Source organism: Euprymna scolopes, chromosome 7, assembly GCF_053919585.1.
Source record: "Euprymna scolopes isolate OS-2025 chromosome 7, ASM5391958v1, whole genome shotgun sequence".
Taxonomy (NCBI): domain Eukaryota; kingdom Metazoa; phylum Mollusca; class Cephalopoda; order Sepiida; family Sepiolidae; genus Euprymna; species Euprymna scolopes.
This window is the reverse complement of record NC_136488.1, coordinates 136,998,327-137,012,700: the sequence shown is the minus strand read 5'-3', so window position 1 is coordinate 137,012,700 and position 14,374 is coordinate 136,998,327. Positions and strand designations below refer to the sequence as shown.

Genomic DNA, 14,374 nt, shown 5'->3' with positions numbered 1-14,374 from the left:
TTATCTTATATATATGAATTATAAAAATATGAATATATGAATTATCTTATATATATGAATTATGAATATATGAATTATCTTACATATAAAATAATTCATATATATAACGGGATCCCAGGCAGTGCCAGGTATCCTATACAGCTAGATGAAGATGGGAGTGGATGAGGTATGATTGGGGGGGGGGACATGCTGACACTTGGTCAAGGAAAAACAGATGTTTATGAGATTTTAACTACTAATTGAGTGAGACAGGTACAATCACTTGGGTTGAAAGGGTCTGCTTTGGTGTCTGGGAGATGTTGTCATTTGGGTCCACCTGTTGTATTTAACTACCAGACCACCAAGCCAAGTGATAAGTTAGTTGGACAGATAAATAAATAAATTGAACCTAGGGAGAGATATTGTCATTAAAGAGGAAGAAGAGGGTCACTAGAAAATGAAAAGAATAAAATAAGGGGATAGAGAACGGAGTTCACGAGAGAAGAATAAGATAATGGGAAAGAGAAAGAATAACTCCAAAAAGGTAGAGGGAGGAATTTCTGATTTGATAAAAACGATTGGCTTTTTAGAGTTGGAGTCCTTTTTACTGGCTGGCATCAAGGCGTCCACATCGCTCTCACCCCACCTAAGTTGAAAAGCTCTTGTTCTTAGCTGGGAAATTAATTAGAGGAACTTAACCTGCATCATTAAGCTCGGATCAAAGAACTCGACTTTAAACAAGTGTAAAACGATTTATGAATAATTATTTTGTTGGTTTTTACGAAAATGAACCAGAGTTTTTCTTTCTTTCTCGATTGCCGGCCTGAATGAAGATGCAGATTATTTCAGGTATGCCCTGACGCCAGATGATGAAAGAGATAGACTGGATCCAGCACGAAGCCAGAGTGACGGCCGAAATCGACAATGTTGCCACATGGACTTAGGGTCATGCACATTTCGCGTGCCCTAAGCAGCAGAAAGATATTTTCCAGTGACCAGTGAGAGTCTGATCACCCTTGAGGGGTCAACCACTAGACAAGTAAGAATGTAGCCCTGCTGGGTTGCATCTATGGTCCTGTGAGCGAGGAACACGGCCAGAAGTACATCACAAGTATGCTCCCGTGAACCAGGATAGCGACGGATGCAGCCCGGTCCTCTGACAAAAGAGGGCGTTAGGGTTATATATATATATATGAATTATAATATATGAATTATAAAAATATGAATTATTTTATATATATGAATTATAAAAAAAAAAAAAAAAAAAAACTTTAATCGTGTTAGCAGGTGAAAAAATTGTGGCCATCTTGCTTAAATCGAAACAGAAAATTACCTTCCTTTTGAACTCGCCTGTGCCTTATGATCGTTTTCATCAAATTCTATATTTAAATAATTTTCTACCTTATTTTCATAATTTTTGGATATAATCATCTTAAAAATATGAGGAATACCATAAATAAGCATTGTTTTCATGTGAAATTCAGTATTACGATTTCCTAAATTTCGTCCCGATAGTGTAGAAGTGCCTTATTATCTACTGGACGAATATAAGGCTCAAAGAAGTTATTTTCTGAGTTCCTTAACTGTGTGTTAGCTACACACAAAGGTGTACATAACACAAGTAAATACATTATTGAAGTGATTGTGTTAGTTTGACAGTTATGTATGTAATGAGTGCTATTTTGGGGGCAAATCAGAGGAGGTTTGGATTTCTAGTGAACTCATTGACTTGTAAAGAGTCAAACATAGCAAACTGATTGGAGGAAATAAAGAGGAGGAGGAGGAGGATGAAAAGGTAGAGAAAGAGAAGGAAGAGACCTACGTTAATAATAACAGTAGAAAAATAAAAGTAAACATTTCATATGCATATATTTATATACTAGTAGAATACCTGACCCAGGACGGGTAAAAGGAATGAATATAACAGGTTTTAAATTTGAATATTTTTTTTCTCTCTTGGCGGGTATATAGTACTTTTTGGTGACCCCCCCCCGCTCCTCTAGCATCTCTTAAATGGTAAAGTTAACAAATATATATGTAATAATTAAGGATGTACTAATTAGCAAATTGGCTGATTACTTGGTCGATTACTGACAAAACAGATGATTAATAGGTTTTCTAATGCCAATTCATCAGCATACTAATATTAATTAAATTATAAAAGATTATAAAATTTCTTATAATTTTTAATGAAAAGGAGTTTTGTCTGAGTAGCATCAAATGTGACCATTTAATTTTGGCTCCATTCCACTACTGTCTAGAGGTCCTTTTCTAAGGATTCAGTTTTTTTTTGTGTGTCTATGTACGCATGTTTCTCGTCTCTACGAGACTTACACAATATTTTTGTTATTATTTTACTATTAATTGAGTATTGAAGCAAAAAAAATAAAATGCAAGAACTTTGCAGCTAATTCTACCCTATGCGATCAAGGCCGCCAACACCCTGTATTTCCTCCTGAGTCTGAAATAGTGATGTAACAATTAGCAAATTGACCGATTACCGATTAATCGGTATTTGATAATCGTCCAATTACCGATTAATCGGTATTTGATAATCGTCCAATTACCGATTAATCGGATGATTAATAGGTTTTCTAATGCCAATTTACCAGCAAATATTGTTGTCATAAATGATACTAATATTAAATTATATTGTAAATGAAAACAAGTTAACTCCCCTTTTTTTCTTGCCAGTGAAAATTTATCAAAGCGACCTGCATCGTCTACACCATATTATCAAATAACAGATATGGCGTGCTGTTAATATGTAGACTTTTACAACTGAACTGAATTCGAGGCAAACAGATGTAAACATATGAAAAATTTCCCTCTTTTCTTTTCATATTAAATTAACATTAATAATATTTAAATCATTTGTCAAAGAAAATTATTACTTCCTCTTTCAGTTTTCATGTTGAGAAATTGTACAGTAAATTGCGATGATGTGTGAACAGAAAATAAAGCATTCATCAGTCATACTCTTGTTCCTCATTTTTGACCTTGTTACCATTACATATATATTTCTATTTTTCTGGTTTAGATAATATATATATATATATATATATATATATTGAGATAAATTACTAATTCGATATCAGACATAAATTCTTATGTATTTAAATTACTTAACTTTTACAACTGAACTGAATTTGAGGAAAACAGATGTAAACATATGGAAAATTTCCCTCCTTTCTCTTCCTGTCGAATTAACATTATTATTTTTTACTTTAAATCATTGTCAAAGAAAATTATTACTTCATCTTTCAGTTTTCATGTTGAAGAATTGTACAGTAAATTGCGACGATGTGCGAACTGAAAATAATATATTCTTCATCAGTCATACTCTTGTTCCTCATTTTGTGACTTGTGCTACCATTACATATTTTTTTTATTTTTCTGGTTTAAATAATTTATATTTTATTGAGATAAATTACTAACTAGATATCAGACATATTTTTTTACGTATTAAAATTACTTAACTAAATATTGACAACAACCTTTAACCATAACGGCAACCACTTTCTGCTGGAAATATTTTGATGTCAATTCCAAGAATAAGAATCCAGCTTCCTGCAAGTTATGTGAAACCATCACATCAAAGGATGGCAAATCAGCAAAAAATTTTACAATGACTAATATGTTAAATTATCTTGGAAAGGTTCGTTCAAAAGAAGCACAATGAATGTTTAGGGACAGACATTTCAGGAACAAGTGGCAGCAATTACAAGCCTTCAGCGAAACATGAAACTACTATAGAATTAATATTGGCCAAAAAGAAAATTTGGGATATTAATGATCACAGGTAACAAGAGATCCATTATCTGATAAGAGAAATTCATTCATTTAATTGGCAAAGAATAAATGCACACGCGATTGCCATTTACAAGGAGAAAAAGTCAGTGAGAATTTAGGGGGCTGTTTACAAAGAGAAACTATACAGGAGAAAAACCGTGTCTGTCCAAGTCCGCCTTGAAGTCCTGTAGTGTGGCTTACGACCTCATCAGGTAGCTAGTTCCACAGAGATGCCACTGGAACCAAGAACACGGCTTAGTGTCAAAGCCTCCGGAACCATTGATGGTAGACCATTTTTGTGTGCCCACAGAACCCACAATCCAGGGCAGGGGTGGAGAACAGGTCCTGGTCCTGGCCATATTGTACACAAAGGATGTTGTAGGAGGGATGAGGTCACTACGGAAACCTTCTGCACTCAAAGAAAAAAAAGATTTAGAGCCCTTAAATGTTGCTCATAGGATAGAGCCTGAGGCCAGCCACCATTCTAGTCACCAGGCGCTGAACCCGTTCGAGATGCTGGATGTCTTTCACCCAATAGAGGGATGTGGCCTGAATACTGTATTTGAGAATCAGGCGCACCAGGGAGGTACAAAGGGGAAGAAAGATGGAGGGAGTGAGACAACAAAAGGAGTGGCGCATCAGGAACAGGACACCCCTGGTCTTGTTATCAGCAGTGTTCAGAGGTTGAATATGTGGAATGCACAATCATTCCAAGATCCTTGGCCTGACTGACAGACTCCAGCAGCCAGTCACCTGATTAGAAGTCAAGGAGGAGTTGGAAGATGCCAGCCCACTGTCATGTAGTCGCACTTGGTGATGTTTAAACTTAGATCCCAGTCCAGTGACCATCTCCAGACTTCATAGAGGCAATGCCAGAGATCTTAATAGTTGCTGCGGGAAGGGGGAGGCAAGAATCTAAATGTCATCGGTAAACAGGAGGGACTTTGGGCAAATCATTGACAAAGATGAGAAATGACAGGGGCCTGATGATTGAACCCTGTGGTACACCACTTGTTGCACTGCATACATCGGAAAGGCAGCCGCTCACTTGAACTTGGAAGGTGTGGTCAGCAAGAAAGGAAGGTTTGAGGGATGATTCCACGTAGGCAATAACATCGCCACCTGTTTTATTGACTATATCACATGTAAAAGTGGACTAGTTCCATTGATGAATTTCAGCCTCCAAGACAATAGCATGTAACCACAATTTTCTGTTAACAACTACATCAGGAATGGTTTGCAATACTGTCTTAAAGCTCTGCAAATTCTAATAGAAGGGAACATGCATTGGCGTAGAGGACGGTTATTGAGCTCTCTGAGGTCGTGCTGGGGGTACAAATTGGCAGGACAAGTGGAGGTTTTGTAGACCCACCTTGAGCTACACTGCAGACTTCCAATTTGTTGGCCACCTGATACGATAATTAGATGGGTCCACAGATAAGATTGGATGATTTGGTCATGGCGAATTTTGAGGTATTTTTTGCCCTTTTACTATCTTGCATTGAGCTCCTCTACAAGATTGTGGTGCCAAACTCTCTCCCATGGGGGAATAGTCTCTCCAAAAATTTAGAGATAGGTACTAATTGGATGATTTTGCTGCCTTGAGAAAGGTATCAGCTTCAGCAGAGGTGGGAAAAAATTATCTTTAGCAGCCTGGGTCGAAGAACACGATCAGATGATGCCTCTGCCTTTTCTACTTGCACAACCTTATGGATTTCGAAAACATGGTCCGTGCCTGACAGGATGGATTGATTGATATTGAGGGTGGATTTTATGTCAAGGGGCTGCGCGCCAACTGGCGATTTTGTGGTGGGTTCGGTTCCGGCACTCCAAAACTTACCACACTGTATTGGCAAGTAGGAGAATCTTTGTTGTCGGGCTCGTTCATGTGATGGCCATTTTTGGGAGCTCTCCACAGGTCTTCTTGGGCAGAGGTAATCATGGCAGGATGTTCACATGTAGGGGAGGAGGCAACATTGGCATAGGAGAGAGGTGGGGAAGGGATGGTGACAGGCTTGGCCTTGATTGGTTCTGCACTTGGTGTATTTGCTATATCAAACTTTGGAGACTCTGAACAAGTTTGAATGAGTTTGGATCTTTGTGATGGATGACCCCACTGACATTGATGATGCCTTTTCTTGTTTTATTATTTTATTAGAGCGAGGTTTTATGGCTCGTTCTTGGATTTGACTAGTTAATTCTTGGCTTTTGCAGCCGATGAGTTGAAAGCAGATATGATTTGGAGTTCGAGGCCATTTTGAGGGTTAAGCTTTACAAGTTGTTTCTTAAGTTTTGATATTCTTTCTTGCAATTTCTTTAATGCCTTCAATTCTGTGCAACCACTGCACGGTTTTTGAAGCAAACAGGCCATGACTGGCATGACAAGGATGATGGAGTCAAAGAAAAAGGTATGTACACTTTTGCATAAAAAAAAGGTAATAAAGCGATTATTACCTCCGACAATGGACAAGGGTATTTACAAGTGCGGGACGAGAAGTGGATTTGGAGGAGGGCGCATTGGAATATAAATTTGTGGGAGCAGCAAAACGAATAACTTCAACCGATTAAAAAAGGTAGTCCAGAATTTAAAACTGTTAGAACGCAAAGAATAAAGCTTGTGAGAGGAAAAATTATTAAACTAAAGCAATAATTTTAAAAATAGTACTAAACTAAAGCAATAATTTAAAAAATAGTATTAAACTAAAGCAATAATTTAAAAAATAGTATTAAACTAAAGCAACATTTAAAAAATAGTATTAAACTAAAGCAACATTTAAAAAATAGTATTTGTGTGGCACAATCATGTTCACACCAGTTCTCACCAGATCACCAAAGTTAAGCAACATTGAGCCTGGCCAGTACCAGATGGGTGACCATTAGGGAAGGCGAGGCACTGTATGTACCTTTTGGGAAGGTTGAGTATGGAACCAGCACCCTCACCCGGAATAAAGAATTCCTCGCTACAAAAGTATGCCTCTCCAGGGTTATGGATGGGTGGAAAGCAGTATTTGAAAGCAATTAAACTAAAGCAACGTTTAAAAATGATTGCTGTTGATGTTCAACTATATTTTGTAACATCTGACATTGGATTTAATAGATTTATTGCAAAACTTTGTTCAAATTACAGCATCCCATCAAAAACGTACTTCGCTGCAAAATAATTTTCGATATATTTACAAAAGTAAAACAAAATTCAACTGTCTCCTGCTGAAATTAGCAACATTTCATGAACAACAGACATTTGGACAATTACAGCAGATAATGCTCAAGTCCTGATTTTAAACAGGTCATTCGCTTTCAAATGACTTTCAACAGTGCAGAGCTGTGTTTAGAGTTGCTCCATTCCCTGGTGCGCAGACAGATGCAATAATAAGTGAAGAATTGCACAATGTTCTGGATGAGTATAAAATCTTCAATAAAATTTTCTTCATCTTGTGGGATTCAGGAACAAATATGGTTGCTGGAATCAGGGAATGTGATTTAGAATAACTATCATACATTGTAACTCAGGCTGTGAAGACAACCATTACAGCTAACAGAAATGCAGTTTCGCACTCTAATCGCTTTCTATTAGTAGATTAACTCAAATACGGAATCAGTTTAATTTGGAAAAACAAATTCATTCAAGATGTGACCACATGGTGGAATTCAACATATTATTTGCTAAAAAGAAATTTAGAACAACAAAAAGCTCTTGTAATGTGTGCTGTTCATAAGATTCCTAGCTTAACGACTTACCAATGGGGACTTGTTTGAAAAAATATCCAGTTACTGAGTCAATATGAAGAAATCACTAAAGAAGCGAGTCACAGAACAGCAACCATATCAATGATACCTACAAATTTAGCTGTAGGGTTATTTCTGTCAAAAGTTGTCCAACCAAATTCTAGTATTTCTGACTTTAGTGGAATCCTTCTTACCATTGTTGAACAATTCAGATATCAATAGAAACAAGGTATTCAGCCTGCAATGAAGATCGTTTCTGATTGGGCAAACCAGAAACCAAATTAAATGTTTGAGCCAATCAGAACCCAGCATAAAAAAGATGCTGATATTCAAACCATAATGGTTTGTCGTTGCTACATATGTTGTTTTGATTGTTGAATATCAAGCATCATTCATTTCATAGGAATCAGATGATTTTTGGTGGCATTCGTTTCCCTGATCTCTTTCTAGGTATAATTCTTTCCAGAAAGACACCCGGTACTTGTGGTGCAAGTTGCCAACAGCACTAAGTGAAAGTTTTTGTGTGGAGCAAAATGGATTTGAACTTGGCACAGTCAGGTTGTCAAAACCACTTAGTCACCATTACTTCTCTGCTGCTGTTGGGTTAGGGCATGTAGTTACTACTGTTACATAATACTGTATGCGTCAATCATTTGAAAAATATACTACTTAATATAACTCAAAATTTGATGTAGAGCAATTCTTTTCTCTACTAAAGTTTTTGTACTTAACTCATTTCAGTTCAGGAGGCGGGGCTTAAATTGTAAAATTTATACAAAAGATGACGCACCAATGTTATTGACAGTATTGCCTATTTCATAATGATCAGTTTAGGAGTGAATCCTGTACATAGAAATATAAATATATACATAATCCTTAAATTAGATTATGTGTTTTATGAAAATTTCCAAATTTAATTTTAGGCTGACAAAAAAGGTATTGTTTTTGTTTTTTTGTTGTTGTTTGTCACCGAGGCAAAAATGAAAAGAGAGAGAAAAGGAGAGAGCATAGAAAAAGGAGAGAGTATAGAAGAGAGAGAGTATAGGAGGAAAAAAAAAACAGAGAAAAGAGAGAGGTGAGAAAAACGTTCAGCAGATGATAGCGAGCTGACAGGTCACCCGGTCAGCGACACACTTTCTGACCCCTGTTAGTTACTTAGCGAACAAAGAAAGAGAAGGATAAGAAAAGTACAGAGAAGAAAAAGAGGGAAAAGAGACACTTTTGGTAAGAGACACTCGGCCGACCCACCGAGCTGGGCGGATGTGGAAAACTTCCACCCGACAATGACAGAAAAAACAGAAACGACTTGAAACCCATCAAAGGAGATAATGCCGGAGAAAAATCCCACACCAACAGCAAACAAAAGATAATGCTAACCGTAAAAAGATGAGGAAATGGCGAACTTTACAAATATATTACTCAAACTATGGACAAATGAAGAGATGATTGTTGAAGAGATTTGTTTTAACCAACTGTCCAAAACAAAAGAAAAAAAGTAAAAGTAAAAGACTGTAAGTCCCCTCTCTCTGCATACCTCTCACTTGTATATTAAGTTGGCGAGTTCATTTTGCCATTGTTTTTTTATTGATGTAGGTTTTTTGTATCGATATATTTCTCGTCAGCATTTGCAGATAGTAGATTAAAATAAGCCTTCCACACCCTCCTCATTTGGTTTTTTTTTTTCCATTTTACTTAATCTTATTCCCCACACCTCTACCATAGTTTAATTTTTATAATAAAATTAACTTTGAAACGTTATCACTTGCGTTTGTGTCTTCGTTCTTTCTCGCATTCTGTTGTGTTCAAACTCTTGTGTCTCCCTTTTATTTTTACCCTTATCACATGTGATAAATATTTGTTTTCTAGTAAATTTCTTTTTATGTTCCTTTCATTTGCTTTTATTACCTCCCCCCCCCCACCTCCCTTTATCGCATCCGTAACAATACGCATGAGTGAAAGAGTAGTTTTGCTGTATAGGATGTTTATTTTATAGTTAAGCTCGATCTTACTTTAAACCATTAATTTCTAATGAATCAGACGATTCTATTACTTGCATTGGTTTTCCCAATATCTTTCTAGTTAGACTTCTTTCTAGATAAAAAAAAAAAAAAAAAAATACCTCAAAGGTCAAAAAAAAAAAAAAAAAACACGCCAAAAGTAAAAAAAAAAAAAATGATACCTAAAAAGAAACCCAAATGAGTTGAAAAAAAAAAAAACAAATGAGTAAATTAAAAATGCTGTAATACTTTAGAAATTCCAATTTAAATCTGTATGGAATTACAATAAATTCTATAAATGCTTTTCACTATTAATATTTTTTTGTCTCTAATTTATTTAAAGTTCCTTTTGGAGGGAGTGGGTGAATGTTTGGGTGGACGCACATGCTAAATGGCAAAGTTTCCTTTAAACTTTCCTTTTGGGTGGCTTTCAACCAGTGTTGCCAATTTTTTAAAATTCTCAGATATTTTTTTTTGTTTTTTTTTACTACATTATATATATATATATATATATTATATATATATATATACTAGCGGGGGTACCCGGCGTTGCCCGGTTGTTTGAAGGTGTGTGTGTAGGAGCGGGGGTGGGGGTAAAGTCAAGAATAAGCGAAGTAATAACCCTGTTTGAACATAAAAATAAAAACGATGTTAAACTATTTTTTAAAAAAGTGGGGGTACCCGGCGTTGCCTGGTTGTTTAGAGGTGTGTGTGTGTATGTAAGGGGGGGGGCGCGTAAAGTAAAGAATAAGCCAAGTAATAACCCTGTTTAAATATAAAAATAAAATAAAAATGTTGTTAAACTTCTTTAAAAAAATCGAAAAAAAAAACCAAAACAAAAATAATAAAACAGTGAACAAACGTAAAACTTCTTTAAAAAAGAAATTGGAAAAACAAAAAGTATAAATCAGGGGAAAAATAAAAAACAGCGAAAAATGAAAAAAAAAAAAAAAGAAATGGCATAAATAACCCTTCGATTCGCTTAAATCCAATGATGCGTTTCATCCAGTCCATTCCAGTTTTTTTTAATCGACTACAAAACGAAATAAAGCAAAAAAAAAAAAGGCATAAATAACCCTTTGATTCAGTTAACTCCATGGTGTGTTTCACCCAGTAGAATTAAAATTCCATTCCAGTTTTTTAAGCAACTACAAAGTAAAGAAAACCCAAACCGGTGTTTCTTTGTAACTGTCTCTTGTGGGTGATCCCGCAATGGTGTTAAGTGGTGGTGGGGGAAGGAGGAATTTATTAGAGAGAAAAGATTTTACCACTTCCATTAATCCTAACCGATTTTGGCAGTGAACTCTCAGCGGATAGAATACAGGAATCTACGATTATCAGGGAAGTGGATAGGTAATAGGCTTATAACACACCTCAGATATTGTGCTGCAGTTTGTGCAGCACAATATGCACAATATGTGCAGTATTTACATGAAATGCCTTGATTTTTAATCCTATTAAGATCAAAATCAGAGGGGGAAAAATGAGTTAATTTTATATATGTGTGTGTATATATACACATACATACACTAGCAGGCCGCTTAAATATGATATTTTGATTTAATGCAGATTGTATTTATTATTATATTATATTAAACCCAATATATAGAAATGATTTAAGAAATTAAAAAAATTAAAAAAAAATGACCGGTGTACCACCACCGAGAATCGAAACCAAAACGTTTAGCTTACGATTTACATTTTCATTTGACGTTAATGCCTGAGCTATGAAGATATGTTTGCTGCAAGCAAAAAATTAAAACATGAACCAATAGCTATTACGTTACGTATGCATATTTGTAATGCCGCCGTTCAAGCTTCACCTGACAAATTCCATTTTTTTAATTTTCACACTTTTGCACTGATTCTCCCCAGGTAAAACCCAAATATAAAGTTTCGCATGGGTTCAAATATCCTATATATTAAGTTTCATGTGTGTAGTCCAAAAACTGAAACCGGCGTTTGGTAGGCAAAATTTTTCAAACAAATATATATATACGCATACATAAATATATATATATATATAGAAAGAGTTTGGTGTTTACTATGATCTTTCTATGCAAATATTACGCAAGTATAAATCATGTAGAATATCTGCATGAATATAATTAGACGTAATAGTTAACTAAATATGATCATCTCATAAGAAAACCAAAAAACTAATAGGGAATTAATTAAAATGAATTTTTAAAAGAATATGCAAATTAGCTAGATCGTTTGCAGATGAATGCAATTCTACGACCCATATATAACAAAATTATATTTTCTTTTTTAAATAAATAGAAAAAAGGTTTGCCTTTTTTCTGTTGTTCTTGGTCTTCGGGCCGAGATCGAGATGTGGTATCTGTTCCGGTGCTGCTCTTGGGGTGGTTTGTATCAGTCAATGGAGGGGAAACCCTCTATACTGAGATAATTATTATATTTGTTCCCTACCACCCTACCAGAGTGCCCCTTTTGCCTTTTTTGGGGGGGAGCTGGTTTAACCCCACTTTGGGAATGACCTTGTGCACATTTTGCTTTTGTGGAGAAGCAAATAAATACTAATAAATAGAAAAAAAAGAGTTTTTATATGAATATCAATATACAAAAAAAGATTTATAGGAGTATAGATAGATAATTACCATTGAAATTTACTTCTGACAGTATATTATACGTCAAAACAACAGGAAGCAGCTCAGGTGGAAAGAGGTGTTGTTAAAAAAGAAAAAAAAAAAAAGTAGGCAGGCTGGCTCAAACCCGTAACGCGAAGGAGAAAAAAATGTTAAAAAAAAAAAATCTGACATCTTAGCCGATGTCTCCATGGCGTGACCGAAGTCCCGAGCGTTAAAATTAAGTGTAGTCAATCCAATGGTGACGATGACTTTGCGAAAATGTCAACACAAAAACCGCCCTCTCCTTGTACAAAACTGCCCAGTTGAGGGTGAAAGAATGAATGTTTTTGGCCAATTTTTCGATATTTGTCATCCGAAGGATCAAGCTTGAAAACACTCATGAAAAAATGCATAAATTTTATTCTTGAGACTAGGAATATCGATTATTAAAATAAAGTTAAATTCATGTTTTTTCGTTTCTGAATTTTTTAGATGAGGATTGGTTATTTGTATTATTTGGATTCTTTGGACTAATGTTCTCATCTTGAGTGTGATTTTCACAACGTTTCGGTCGATGTAACCTCCGACCTTCTTCAGGTATATCTTATCGATCTCGGGAATGTTTTTGTCGAACTCGGGAATTTGGACGAAATTTTGAGCGGAACTCTTTATTTACATCATAGGGGTAGCATGCTTTTGTTTCGTCAGCCATGACTGGATAGAGGTCCTAAGTAATTCGCAATTGTATTTTTCGGTCGCCCACACTGAGGATTGAACCTTCAACCTTCAGGAGAATATAACTTTTTACAATTGCGAATTACAGAGTACTTGGAAAAAATCAATTGTAAAAAGTTATATTCTCCTGAGGGTTGAAGGTTCAATCCTCAGTGTGGGCGACTGAAAAATACAATTACAAATTACTTAGGACCTCTATCCAGTCATGGCTGACGGAACAAGAGCATGCTACCCCTATGATGTAAATAAAGGGTTCTGCTCAAAATTCTGTCCAAATTCCCATGTTCGACAGGATACACCTGAAGAAGGTCGGAGGTTACATCGACCGAAACGTGAAAATCACACTCAAGATAAGAACAGTAGTCTGATGGATTCAAATAATACGAATTCATATATGTTAGTTTCCTTGAGGCTTTCTCTCTATATACTTCAACCACACAAAATATATATTGAAATATACTTTAGTTCTGGGAATGAATTACATTTGAAAGAAAATTGTTTTAGTTGTTCTAAGAATAAAATCAAAATATTAAACTTTATGTCAAGAATCCTTCTTCCAATTTTAACAAAAATTCATTAAATGCTTTTGATGCTAAAAAATGTCTAAAATTTAAGACCTAATTGATGTTTAATGACTATGGATTAAATTTAATACTACTCCGAAGGTTGTGCCCAAATGACGCCCACTCCCCCCAAAATACCTTTTGGAATATTCCAAATAAACTGAAATTTGGGGAACATTATTAACTAATATCTGTTAATATTTACAAAAATTCGGAGGTATGCATAAAACTAAATTAAACTGAATATAGCCCTAATTCTGATTTTTTTTTTTTAAAGCTAAGCAGCCATGTTTCAAAATTCATAATGATCGGTTAATCAGTTTGGGAGTGAACCCTGTACATACGAATATGCAAACAAATACCTAGATTTATATATAGATATGTCTAATTGTATAAGTTGAACACATGGTTTTTACAAAATAAAATCGAATTTTTCAAAAAAGAAAATGAAAAACATCAACCGAAACACAAATCTGTGTTACAAGTGTTAAAAAAAGAAAGAAAAAAAAAAAACGACAAAAAAAAAAAAAAAAAAATGAAAAGAAAGAAAATATTTTCTATATGAATCAAAGGAGGACCAAACACAAATATATTTAACAGTCATTTACTATCCGTCAACGAATAAAAACTCTGAAAGCTGTGGTCTAAGAAATCTAGAATCGTCTTTATTGTCCCAGAACCGGATACACTCGACTCAGTTTGCGTGCACTCAAGACAAGAAAACCACAGTTAACCCATTTTTTTAATGATTTTTTTCTACGCATTTTAGATGACGTAGTATACACTTTCTGTCATGTTTCTACACATTTTATATGACATAGTACACACGTTTTTCTTTTTATTGACCAATACAAAGAAGGCGCTGAAAACTGGTTTGAAAATAATGAAAGAAGAGGGTCTTAGTTTCATATTTTTTCCTACTTGTAAGACATCTATAATATAAATCTCACCTGTCTGTTTAAATGTATGTATGTATATCTGCCTAAAACTT

General features: G+C 35.1%; 1 protein-coding gene across 1 annotated transcript in view; it reads right to left on the bottom strand.

The window, feature by feature from the left end:
• Window positions 1-14,374, bottom strand: part of LOC145279988 (cAMP-responsive element-binding protein-like 2) — a 403,664-nt gene that overhangs the window by 740 nt on the left and 388,550 nt on the right. The window lies entirely within an intron of this gene.